This window comes from Ovis aries, chromosome 4 (assembly GCF_016772045.2).
Source record: "Ovis aries strain OAR_USU_Benz2616 breed Rambouillet chromosome 4, ARS-UI_Ramb_v3.0, whole genome shotgun sequence".
Taxonomy (NCBI): domain Eukaryota; kingdom Metazoa; phylum Chordata; class Mammalia; order Artiodactyla; family Bovidae; genus Ovis; species Ovis aries.
In genome coordinates, this window is record NC_056057.1 from 70,060,254 (window position 1) to 70,072,772 (window position 12,519).

At 40.6% G+C, this 12,519-nt stretch overlaps 1 protein-coding gene and 1 non-coding gene across 2 annotated transcripts in view; both read left to right on the forward strand.

Annotated features, from left to right (window-relative positions):
• HIBADH (3-hydroxyisobutyrate dehydrogenase) overlaps window positions 1–12,519 on the forward strand; it is a 111,745-nt gene that overhangs the window by 12,684 nt on the left and 86,542 nt on the right. The window lies entirely within an intron of this gene.
• On the forward strand, window positions 6,794–6,864 carry LOC114114645 (small nucleolar RNA SNORD56). The gene has a single exon (XR_003589265.1). It is a non-coding gene; the product is annotated as a small nucleolar RNA SNORD56 (small nucleolar RNA).

Consider the following 12,519-nt stretch of genomic DNA (forward strand, 5'->3'; position numbering starts at 1 on the left):
TTTGAACAAAGGTCTGTCTTTGACTTTGGAGTTTTAACTCTTTTAATTATATAACATATAGTCACTAATGAAATTTATGTACGAGACATTTTTAAGTGTATTTGTGGTGTCTTCCTTGATGATTCTGAAATAAGCACCTGTTAACCTGTCTACAACCTAGACTATTAGACAATAAAATGCTTAGATTTCTTTTGGATTAGATGATGTCAGGGTAGTAATGATTATATACCACACCCTACTTAATGTGTTGTTCTGTACCCATGAAATTTGTTGGAAGTAAATAGTAGTTATCTATTATGATAGATAATATAGTTAAGTGAGTATACAGTAGGTTGAATAGTAGTTCCCCAACTGGTGTTGGAGAAGACTCTTGAGAGTCCCTTGGACTGCAAGGAGATCCAACCAGTCCATTCTGAAGGAGATCAGCCCTGGGATTTCTTTGGAAGGAATGATGCTAAAGCTGAAACTCCAGTACTTTGGCCACCTCATGCGAAGAGTTGACTCATTGGAAAAGACTCTGATGCTGGGAGGGATTGGGGGCAGGAGGAGAAGGGGACGACAGAGGATGAGATGGCTGGATGGCATCACTGACTCAATGGACATGAGTCTGAGTGAACTCCGGGAGTTGGTGATGGACAGGGAGGCCTGGTATGCTACAATTCATGGGGTCGCAAAGAGTCGGACACGACTGAGCGACTGAACTGAATTGAAGGAAGTAACTTAGAAAACTCTTAAAAGAAAACATGAGGGTAAATCTTTATGACCTGGATTTGGCAAAGGACTTTTAGGTATGATACCCAAGATCATGAGCAACAAAATAATAAAAAAAAAAAGACTTCATCAAAATTAAAACCTTTTGTGCTTCAAAGAACACCAGCAAGAAAGTGAAAAGATAACCCACAGAATGGGATTAAATATCTGCAAATCATGTATTAAGAAATACCTGGAGTAACAGGCAAATTTGGCCTTGGAGTACAGAATGAAGCAGGGCAAAGGCTAATAGAGTTTTGCCATGAGAACACACTGGTTATAGCAAACACCCTCTTCCAACAATACAAGAGAAGACTACACATGTCCATGTGTAGTCTTTTAAAATGTAAATGTCTCCTTCATTCAAGTATAAGTCTTATTCTTAAGGTAACCTTCTTTCACATCTACCCAAATTAGCAGCGCTAAAAAAATCAGAATTTTGTTAGGGAATGCCTCACACTCTTCAGAGTATGAGGCAATTTAGGCAGAGCATCAGAAAGCTCCAGCAATCTGGGAAGCAGCAGCAAAGAGATTCACAAAGGGATGATGAATGTTTCAGTTCTCCACACGTAAGAGAAGACCAGATGGTCAATACTGAAATCAGATGGATTATATTCTTTGCAGCCATAGATGGAGAACCTCTATGCAGTCAGCAAAAACAAGACTGGGAGCTGACTGTGGGCTCAGATCATGAACTCCTTATTGCCAAATTCAGACTTAAATTGAAGAAAGTAGGGAAAATGACTAGACCATTCAGGTATGACCTAAATCAAATCCCTTATGATTATACAGTGGAAGTGACAAATAGATTACAGGGATTAGATCTAATAGACAGAGTGCCTGAAGAACTATGGACGGAGGTTCTGACATTGTACAGGAGGGCAGGGATCAAGACCATCCGCCAAAAAAAGAAATGCAAGATGGCAAAATGGCTGTTTGAGGAGGCCTTACAAATAGCTGTGAAAAGAAGAGAAGCGAAAGGCAAAGGAGAAAAGGAAAGATATACCCATTTGAATGCAGAGTTCCAAAGAACAGCAAGGAGAGATAAGAAAGCCTTTCTCAGTGATCAATGCAAAGAAATAGAGGAAAACAATAGAATGGGAAAGACTAGAGATCGCTTCAAGAAAATTAGAGATACCAAGAGAACTTTTCATGCCAAGATGGGCTCAATAAAGGACAGAAATGGTATGGACCTAACAGAAGCAGAAGAGATTAAGAAGAGGGGGCAAGAATACAAAGAAGAACTGTACGAAAAAGATCTTCATGACTCAGATAATCACGATGGCTTGATCACTCACCTAGAGCCAGACATCCTGGAATGTGAAGTGGGCCTTAGGAAGCATCACTACCAACAAAGCTAGTGGAGGTGATGGAATTCCAACTGAGCTATTTCAGATCCTAAAAGATATGCTGTGAAAGTGCTGCACTCAATATGCCAGCAAATTTGGAAAACTCAGCAGTGGCCACAGGACTGGGAAAGGTCAGTTTTCATTCCAATCCCAAAGAAAGGCAATGCCAAAGAATGTTCAAACTACTGCACAATTGCACTCATTGCACAGCACTAGTAAAATAATGATCAAAATTCTCTAAGCCAGGCTTCAACAGTACATAAACCATGAACTTCCAGATGTTCAAGCTGGATTTAGAAAAGGCAGAGGAACCAGAGATCAAATTGTCAACATCCATTGGACCATCAAAAAAGCAAGAGAGTTCCAGAAAACATCTATTTCTGCTTATTGACTATGCCAAAGCCTTTGTATGGATCACAACAAACTGGAAAATTCTTCAAGAGATGGGAATACCATTCCACCTGACCTGGCTCATGAGAAATCTGTATGTAGGTCAAAAAACAACAGTTAGAACTGGACATGGAACAACAGACTGCTTCTAAATCAGGAAACGAATAAATCAAGGCTGTATATTGTCACCCTGCTTATTTAACTTCTATGCATAGTACATCATACGAAATGCTGGACTGGATGAAGCACAAGCTGGAATCAAGATTGCTGGGAGAAATATCAATAACCTCAGATATGCAGATGATACCACCCTTATGGTAGAAAGGAAAGAAGAACTAAAAAGCCTCTTGATGAAAGTGAAAGAGGAGGTGAAAAAGTTGGCTTAAAACTCAACATTCAGAAAACTAAGATCAAGGCAGCTGGTCCCATCACTTCATGGCAAATAAATGGGGAAACAGTGGAAACAGTGGCTGACTTTATTTTTTTGGGCTCCAGAATCACTGCAGATGGTGACTGCAGCCATGAAATTAAAAGACTCTTGCTCCTTGGAATAAAAGCTGTGACCAACCTAGGCAGCATATTAAAAAGCAGAGACATTACTTTGCCAAGGCTATGGTTTTTCCAGTAGTCATGTATGAATGTGGGAGTTGGACTGTAAAGAAAGCTGAGTGCCGAAGAATTGATGCTTTTGACTGTGGTGTTGGAAAAGACTCTTGAGAGTCTCTTGGACTGCAAGGAGATCAAACCAGTCAATTGTAAAGGAAATCAGTCCTGAATATTCACTGAAAGGACTGATGCTGAAGCTGAAACTCTAATACTTTGGCCACCTGATGCAAAGAACTGACTCATTGGAAAAGACTGATGCTGGGAAAGATCGAAGGCAGGAGGAGAAGGGGACGACAGAGGATGAGATGGTTGGATGGCATTACCGACTCAATGGAGTTGAGTTTGAATAAACTCTGGTAGTTAGTGATGGACAGGGAGGCCTGGCATGCTGCAGTCCATGGGGTCGCAAAGAGTCGTACACAACTCAGCAACTGAACTGAACTGAAATCATGTATCTGATAAGGACTTGTATCTAGCATGTGTAGAGAAGCCATGCAACTCAAACAGAAAGCAAGTGACTCAGTTAAGTGGGCAATGGATCTGAATAGACATTTCCCCAAAGAAGATATTCAGACAGGCAATAAACACATGAAAAGATGCCAGTATCTTTTGTCATTAGAGAAATGCAGTTGGAATCACAGTGAGATTTCCACACCCCTTAGTTTGGCTAGAATCACAAAGTCAGATGACAAGTGTGAACAAATTGAACTATCACACACTGCTGATGAGAATGTAATTCTACTCCTAGGTATATGTGAAAGAGAATGAAAACACATGTCCACACAGGAACTTGTATATGAGTGGCAACATTATTCATTATAGCCAAAAGACAGAAACAACCTATATGTCCCATCAGTGATAAGAAAAATGTGGTATACTCATACGATGATATTATTCCACCATAAGTAGGAATGAGGCAGTGACAGATGAAAATCCAGAACAGAGAAATCTATAGAGACAGAAAGTGGGTTTGTGGTTGCTTAGTGCTGGGTGGGAAAGAGGGAGGCAGGCACAAAAATTATGATGGTTGTGCATATCTATAAATACCCTGAAAACTATCAAATTATTTACTTTATGTGGGCAAATTATATATCACAATAAAGTTATTGGAAAAAAAGGTAAATGTCCACATTCTAACCCCAGTACTTGTGACAGTGACCTTAATTGGAAACAAGGTCTTTGCAGATGTAATTGGGTTGTATATCTTGGGATGAGGTCCTCCTGGACTTTGCGTGGGCCCTAAAGGCAGTGATGAGTATCCTTATAGAGAGACATGAGGGCAAGCTAGGGCAGGTGCTTGCTGACTTCAGAGTTAATGTTGCAGCAAGCCAAGGAGCAGCCGGGGCTACCAGAAGCTAGGAGAGGCAGAAGAGGCTCTTCCGGTGGAGATAGCATGGTGGTGCCTAAACCTTGATTTCGTCCTTCTGGCCTCCAGAGCTGTGAGAAGAAGGTTCTGTGTTTTAAGCCACCATGCTTATGGGAACTTGTTGTGGCAGCCACAGGAAATGGAACCTGGAACATGACTTTACCACTAAGTGTCTGCAATCCCAGGACAGATATTTAGTGTCTCTGTATCTCTGTTTCTTCCTAAGGATAATAATAACAACCTTTCTCAGAGAGCTGGTATGAGGATTATATGAATTCATATTTGTAAAAAGCTTAAAGTCATGCTTGGCATGGTAAGTACTATGTGTGTTAGGTCTAAGTTCCTAGAAGTCTTTGTTTCCCCTCTGCTGTGCAGAGCTGTAATTCCTTTTCTAATGCTCTCTATTCACATGACAGTGTCAGAGTCTCTTCTTTGTGAAGAGAAGTTACTTTGATCACTGCGGATTAAGGCTACCTTAGACTCTCCTAGCAAAACAAGGGATAGGACCTTCATTTATTTGCTACTTCGACTGATGTTTCTTGAGTACTTTGTGCTGGGTATGGGTATTATAGCCTAGAACAAAATAGTTACAGTTTTCCCTTTGGGGACCAGCAGGAGGTATTAGATAATCAGATCACACAAATATGTGATTCCAAATTTTGATGTGAAAAGAAAAAGTAGCAGCTCCTCAGTTTTCAGTAAAAAACCTGTACTACATTGGTTGAGAGGGCAGTTAGGGCTGTTTGCTGAAGACTAGCATTGTAGGCAGATAGCGTGAGAACAAACAGGATTTATCCAGAGAATAATGGAGACAAAGGAGCGGTTTTCTTTATTTATTTACTTTTCTTGTTGTTGGAAGAAGGGGTTTAATTAACTTTTTTTTTCTCATTTTTAAAAAAAATTTTTATTTTTACTTTATTTAACTTTACAATACTGTATTGGTTTTGCCATACATTGACATGAATCTACCACGGGTGTACATGCATTCCCAAACATGAACCCCCCTCCCACCTCCCTCCCCATAACATCTCTCTGGGTCATCACCGTGCACCAGCCCCAAGCATGCTGTATCCTGCGTCGGACATAGACTGGCGATTCGATTCTTACATGATAGTATACATGTTTCAATGCCATTCTCCCAAATCATCCCACCCTCTCCCTCTCCCTCTGAGTCCAAAAGTCCGTTACACACATCTGTGTCTTTTTTGCTGTCTTGATACAGGGTCGTCATTGCCATCTTTCTAAATTCCATATATATGTGTTAATATACTGTATTGGTGTTTTTCTTTCTGGCTTACTTCACTCTGTATAATCAGCTCCAGTTTCATCCATCTCATCAGAACTGATTCAAATGTATTCTTTTTAACGGCTGAGTAATACTCCATTGTGTATATGTACCACAGCTTTCTTATCCATTCATCTGCTGATGGACATCTAGGTTGTTTCCATGTCCTGGCTATTATAAACAGTGCTGCGATGAACACTGGGGTACATGTGTCTCTGTCAATTCTGGTTTCCTCAGTGTGTATGCCCAGCAGTGGGATTGCTGGGTCATAAGGCAGTTCTATTTGCAATTTTTAAGGAATCTCCACACTGTTCTCCATAGTGGCTGTACTAGTTTGCATTCCCACCAACAGTGTAGGAGGGTTCCCTTTTCTCCACACCCTCTCCAGCATTTATTGCTTGCAGATTTTTGGATCGCAGCCATTGTGACTGGTGTGAAGTGGTACCTCATTGTGGTTTTGATTTGCATTTCTCTAATAATGAGTGATGTTGAGCATCTTTTCATGTGTTTGTTAGCCATCCGTATGTCTTCTTTGGAGAAATGTCTATTTAGTTCTTTGGCCCGTTTTTTGATTGGGTCATTTATTTTTCTGGAATTGAGCTGCATAAGTTGCTTGTATATTTTTGAGATTAGTTGTTTGTCAGTTGCTTCATTTGCTATTATTTTCTCCCATTCAGAAGGCTGTCTTTTCACCTTGCTTATATTTTCCTTTGTTGTGCAGAAGCTTTTAATTTTAATTAGATCCCATTTGTTTATTTTTGCTTTTATTTCCAGAATTCTGGGAGGTGGATCATAGAGGATCCTGCTGTGATTTATGTCAGAGAGTGTTTTGCCTATGTTCTCCTCTAGGAGTTTTATAGTTTCCGGTCTTACATTTAGATCTTTAATCCATTTTGAGTTTATTTTTGTGTGTGGTGTTAGAAAGTGATCTAGTTTCATTCTTTTACAAGTGGTTGACGAGTTTTCCCAGCACCACTTGTTAAAGATTGTCTTTACTCCATTGTATATTCTTGCCTCCTGAGCGGTTTTCTTTAAAAGTGGAAGGCTCTACAATGATGGCAGTATTTTTTGTCAACAGCAGTTTACCTAGTGAGTGTTGATCCTTTGAGTCTGAGAAAAGCTGAGGGTAGAGGGAGAAAATAATACAGGTGGCACGCTCCCTCTCTAGTGTCCAGAGATTTCTACATTAGGTCAACAAATATTAATTGAGTACCAGTATGGCTCAGTTCTCAAGTCCTTCTTTGGAAGGACTGATGTTGAAGCTGAAACTCCAATACTTTGGTCACCTGATGCGAAGAGCTGACTCCTTTGAAAAGACCCTGATGCTGGGAAAGATTAAGAGCGGGAGAAGGGGACAACAGAGGATGAGATGGTTGGATGGCATCACTGACTCAATAGACATGAGTCTGAGTGAACTCCGGTAGTTGGTGATGGACAGGGAGGCCTGGCCTGCTGCAGTCCATGGGATTGCAAAGAGTCGGACACGACTGAGTGACTGAACTGAACTGAACCAGTATGTCTAGCAGTCCACCTAGTGCTGTGGAGAATAAAACAGGTTGAATGTGGCAATGTTTTAGATGTGTCCTAGGTAGCCAGACTAAAATTAGGAGGGAGTTTCTATTAAAATTGCATTTTGACAATAATGAAGTGCTGAAGCAGGTTTTGAGGGGAAAAAATAATAACTGTTAAGAGCCATTTCATTTCTGATAGAAAACTACATAAATATTGCTTTTAAGGTTTGCTGACCTGCAAACAGAAATGCTGTAGTCTGAAATGAAAGTCATATAGACAAGATCTCTCAGACTCCTGAATAGAAATCAGAGGGTTCTATGGCATAGGCTGAGTCATTAGATTTCCCTTCTTTCCGTCTTCCTTGAGATGCTGACCTATGAGGAAGGAAAGAAGTTGGGTTCTGGGTAGCTGCCCTTCCCAGATTAGTGAATAGTGAAGACATGTCCTAGCTTCATGCCTGCAGCTCCCACCCCTGACCACTGCACGCGGTGGGAAAAGTTCTGTGGATGCTTCACTATAAGGTGGCAAGCCTGAAAGGCAGGCTCCACTTTTCCCACGTTCTATCTCTGCTTCCCCTCAGAGTCTTGACTCTAAGGAGTCCTATGTGTATTGATTGTAACAGCAGAGGAGGGCAGGAGGATGTGAAATTTAGATGAATGAAGGGAGAAGGGTGAAAAGTAAAAAGAGCTTTGGGCCTGAGGGGGAATATTCTGTCCTAAATATCATAAAATGAAAATATTTGTTGATAAATGATTTATGCTGGCAGCTTAAAAACCATTTTGAACAGTGGCAGTGTCATTCAAACAAGTGTGATTTCTTAAGTGTCCTACTTTAAATTTGGATGAATGACTTCTGATATGTTAAAATGTCAGTATTATTTCATAGCTATATTTAGTTTTAAATGTTTGATAAAGGGAAAAGTAAGTTTCATTTTACCACTAAAAGATGCAGATAAGACTTGGGATTAGATGGGAAAATACAGGTGAAAACCTTGAAACCTCTGGCTGTTGTCCACAGTAGTACAGTGGATGGATGAGGAATTCAAAAAGTCAGAGTATATTTGAGTTGGTGCTTACATTTTAAGGACAGATGTCCCTTTCTTCCCTTAATGTTACTATCTCAAGGGAAGTCCATGAAATGGCAGCCGAAGGAAACATAATTTTTTTCCCTCAAAATTTGTGGAAAGCATGGCTAGTTGATTTCTAATGTCAACTGTGCTTTCAGTAGGAAATTTACGGGGAGAGAAAGTACCAAACTAGACATATCTGGAGGATCAAAAAGCAATCACCTGGTTTTAAAGATCTTTGAACATCTCCTTGAAGAAGTGCTTTTTCAGTTTTTAAAAAGCAAAAACTGAGAATTTGTTGTTTCATGTAACTGAAGAGTTGGGGAGTGGTCTGAACCTAAGCATAGTTGAATTTTGGGTAAAGATGTAAGCAGATTCATTTCTGTCTGTGTCTTGGCTCCCCTTTCTGCAGGCCAGCTCCTCCCTCCCCTCAAGGTGCAAGGTGGCCGCCTGTAGCTCCAGGTGCAGAAGTGCTTTGGATGTGACCACCCTGGAGGGTTTCCTTCCAGCTGTACCTAGCAGTAAAAAATGCTACTGGGTTATGAAGGAAATTTGTACCTTTACATGTTAATGAATTCTATTGGGACATTTACAACTGGTTTAATACATTATTTGTGGTCATTTCCATTTTTTTAAAAAAACCTATGCCTTCCTCTTGGAGTAACCCTTTGTTATGTCTTTATTTCTGTTGAAAACTCAGGTTTAACCTGGGCTTCCCTGATGGCTCAGCTGGTAAAGAATCAGCCTGAAGTGCAGGAGACCTGGGTTCAATCTCTGGGTTGGGAAGATCCCCTGGAGGAGGAAATGGCAACCCACTCTAGTATTCTTGCCTGGGAAATCCCATGGACAGAGGAGCCTGGCGGGCTACAAGTTTAACCCTGAATGCATCTTTGCAACTTAGAGCATCTATTATAAGAATATAATCCTGGTAATCGTCAGCCCTTTGGGTTTTAGAAGTAATGAATCAATAAATGGTGAATGTAGTGGTTTAAAAGCGCAAACCTAGGAACTTGACTGTCTGGTCTCAAATCTCAGCTCTGAGTGACTTTAGACAGATTAACGTCCTTCTATCAATACTTAAAGTGTCTCACAAAATGTCAACAGCAATAGTATCTTCGTTTTAGTTCTAGAAAACCTGGCACATAGGGAGTGCTATTATTGCTGCCATTGCTGTTAGTACTGTTAGGGTTGTTGCTTTAATATCTATACTGTATTTCTCCCAAATCTTCATCCCCAACATCACACACAGAAGTGCACCACTGTCTTGCCTGAGTCACTGAGTCCAGAGCTGCTTGGAAGAGAATTTAGACATGTTTTTAAATCAAAGAATGATGATAAAAGTTAAAACCAAATTAGGAGACAAAGAGGAATTTGACCGCATCCCTGCTTAAAAGTATATTCTGCAGAGTCCCTTGTGTCCTGGACACAGAAGATAACCAGTTTCTCTTTTTTAAGAATTAGTATCAAGGGCATGTGACTTGTGCTTTATTTTCATTTTCATTGTCTAGGAATTTCCTTGGAGATGCCTCCGATCGGTGCCAAAAGTCTTGAGACTTATGCACCATTTCTGTGTGAGTTTTCCGGTTGAATGAGGCTTAATTGGATTCTCTCTAAAAACTTGGAAGCCATCTTGTTGTTCCTAGATTGTAAGGCTGAACATGTTTGGTTAAGAAAGTCTCTTGGGATCTAATCTGGCATCCACTCAGGTCTCGTTAAATGGGAACTTTAAAAGCCTCTTGCTGAGTGGGCTTCATCATTGTTGACCAGATGTTTCAAGATGTAGGCACAAACCATTTCAGTCAATTTTTTTTAAGGGTGGTGCAATTTTGAAGCAACAATATGCTTTTCTGCTTGGAAAGATGAAAATACACAGAGTGGCATGTTTAACCAAGGTCAGGTTCCTCTTGTTTCTTTGCAAATATCTCTATCCCACTTAGTTTATTTGGAAGCAGTGCTAAGAGCTTGACTTATGTGACTGTTTTGTCTAGGAAAGACAGCGAGATTTATCTCTTTATGTAAAATAGCTAGGTTAATTGTTGTCTCCTTCCATTGATAATGTAAAATGTAAGTAAAAAGGAAAGTAATGTAACTGTAGAAAAAATCCACAGTTACTTCAGATTACTGTGGACCCTGATGCCCGTCATCCCCCACCCCACCACCCAGCAAAGCAGATTTTGTCTTCCATCTGTCCATTCATCTACCCTTTATATTGTACACCTGCCATGGTACTTACTAGCATATGGATGACTCTGATTGCAGAAATGCTTAAAAACTAGATATTTTGAAGGGAATCAATCTCCTGTAATCAAAATTGAGATAAGGGAAAAATTGTTGTTGTTTAGTTGCTAAGTTGTGTTTGTTTTGTGACCCCATGGACTGTAGCCCACCAGGCTTCTCTATCCATGGGATTTCCCAGGCAAGAATACCGGAGTGAGTTGCCATTTAGTAAGGCCATCTTAATTCACAGTGGTGTAAGAAGGAGGCAGTTGAAATTGTCAAGAATTTCTGGAATGGGCATGACAGAGCCAAGCCATGGTCCAGAGTCAGCCAGATCAGTGACCACCCACACATGTGGAGGGGCAGAAGAGTCCTGAGTCTCTGCAGATGCTTCCTGTCCTATCAGTCCTTTTTCACAGAGGCAATACCTTCCTAGAATTTAAATTTACTTGTGAAAAAATTTCCTTGCCAGAGTTTCCTTTCTACTCTGGAGGTAGAAACCCTTAAAGATAACCCAAGTCAGTTTTCTTATTTTGGAGGTTCAGAATCTGAAGTCAGAGAGGTTAAGTGATTTGCACAAAAGCACACATGACTTAGTGGCTGAGCTATAACTAAACCCGGGTCTCTGCCTTCTAAATTAGTGTTCCTTTCACTTATCCATGCTGTCTGTTTGTGCTTATCCATTCAATTAGCAAATGTAATTGAAGAGACTCTAATTAGTTTGGCTCCTAAAGGCTTTTGTGGTTAGTGTCAGATTGGCAATAAGGTTTGTTTTTTTCCTGCCAGCTTTTGAGCCGTGGCCAAATTTTGTTAGTCAATTATTTCAGAGGCTTGAAGTCATCACATGGAAGGCAAGATGATCTGAATAACTGGACACACATGTCTGTCTTATCTGTCTAATAAACATGCCTTTTCTGTAGTGCAAATTAGAGACTGTTAAAATGTACCGAATGTATATAGTCATTAGATATGGAGCAGTTGTGGCCAGTAGAGTGGTGACATTCCAGCTATCACTATCATCGTGTGTTTTTTCCGGCCCTGTGAGCTTTGACACTACGTTCCTATATAATTGAGGGGTTAGCAGTACTCTGGCAACCCAAGCATCCCAAGAAGCAGGTGCTAAGGATGCAGGGGGCTGATTGGCCTCCCCATGCACTTGGCAGTTGTATGAATTGGCAATGCCAATTCATGAACATGAGAAGCTTGGAGGTGCGAAGTATTCCTGGATCTGTGAGCTAATCGTTGGGGTCCCTGAAGGCACGTCTCAAGGAGCTATCTAGATGGAATTGAATTTCCTTCAGTGGAAGAGACTCGATTCCTAAGAGAAAGTTCGAAGTTGACTCTTAGAGCTCAGGGCTGAGGTTTTAGAATACAGGCCCTGAAAGATCAAGCGAGATGGAGCTGCGACAGAAGGAAAGGCCACTGAAAGGTACGCCACTGTTTTGTCTGTGTTTGTTACTTCATTTAAGTAGGGTGAATGGGTGGGGCTCTCTCCATGTAACCCATATTCTTGACACAGTCCAGAAGTAGAGAATTACAGCTCCTACAACCTTTCTTTTTCTTATCTTCTCATCTGACTGAACCTTTTTTTTTTTTTTTTTTTTTTGCTTGAATAAACTTGAATTGTTTGCCAGGAAATAGTTGCCTCTTTTCCAATCTCAGTATTTGTTTGAGTGTAAGAATGGTTTTCACCTAACTTAAGTATTTCTTTTGTCATTGGATGGAAAAGATTTTTTTTCTGGAATGATTTGTGACAGATCCCTGCTGCTGCTGCTGCTGTTGCTAAGTCACTTCAGTCGTGCCCGACTCTGCGACCCCATAGATGGCCCCTTCCAGGCTCCCCCGTCCCTGGGATTCTCCAGGCAAGAACACTGGAGTGGGTTGCCATTTCCTTCTCCAATGCATGAAATGGCAGATCCCTGCTATATATCAAAATATACATGTTGTTGAATGTGCTGCATTGTAGACTTGAAAATAC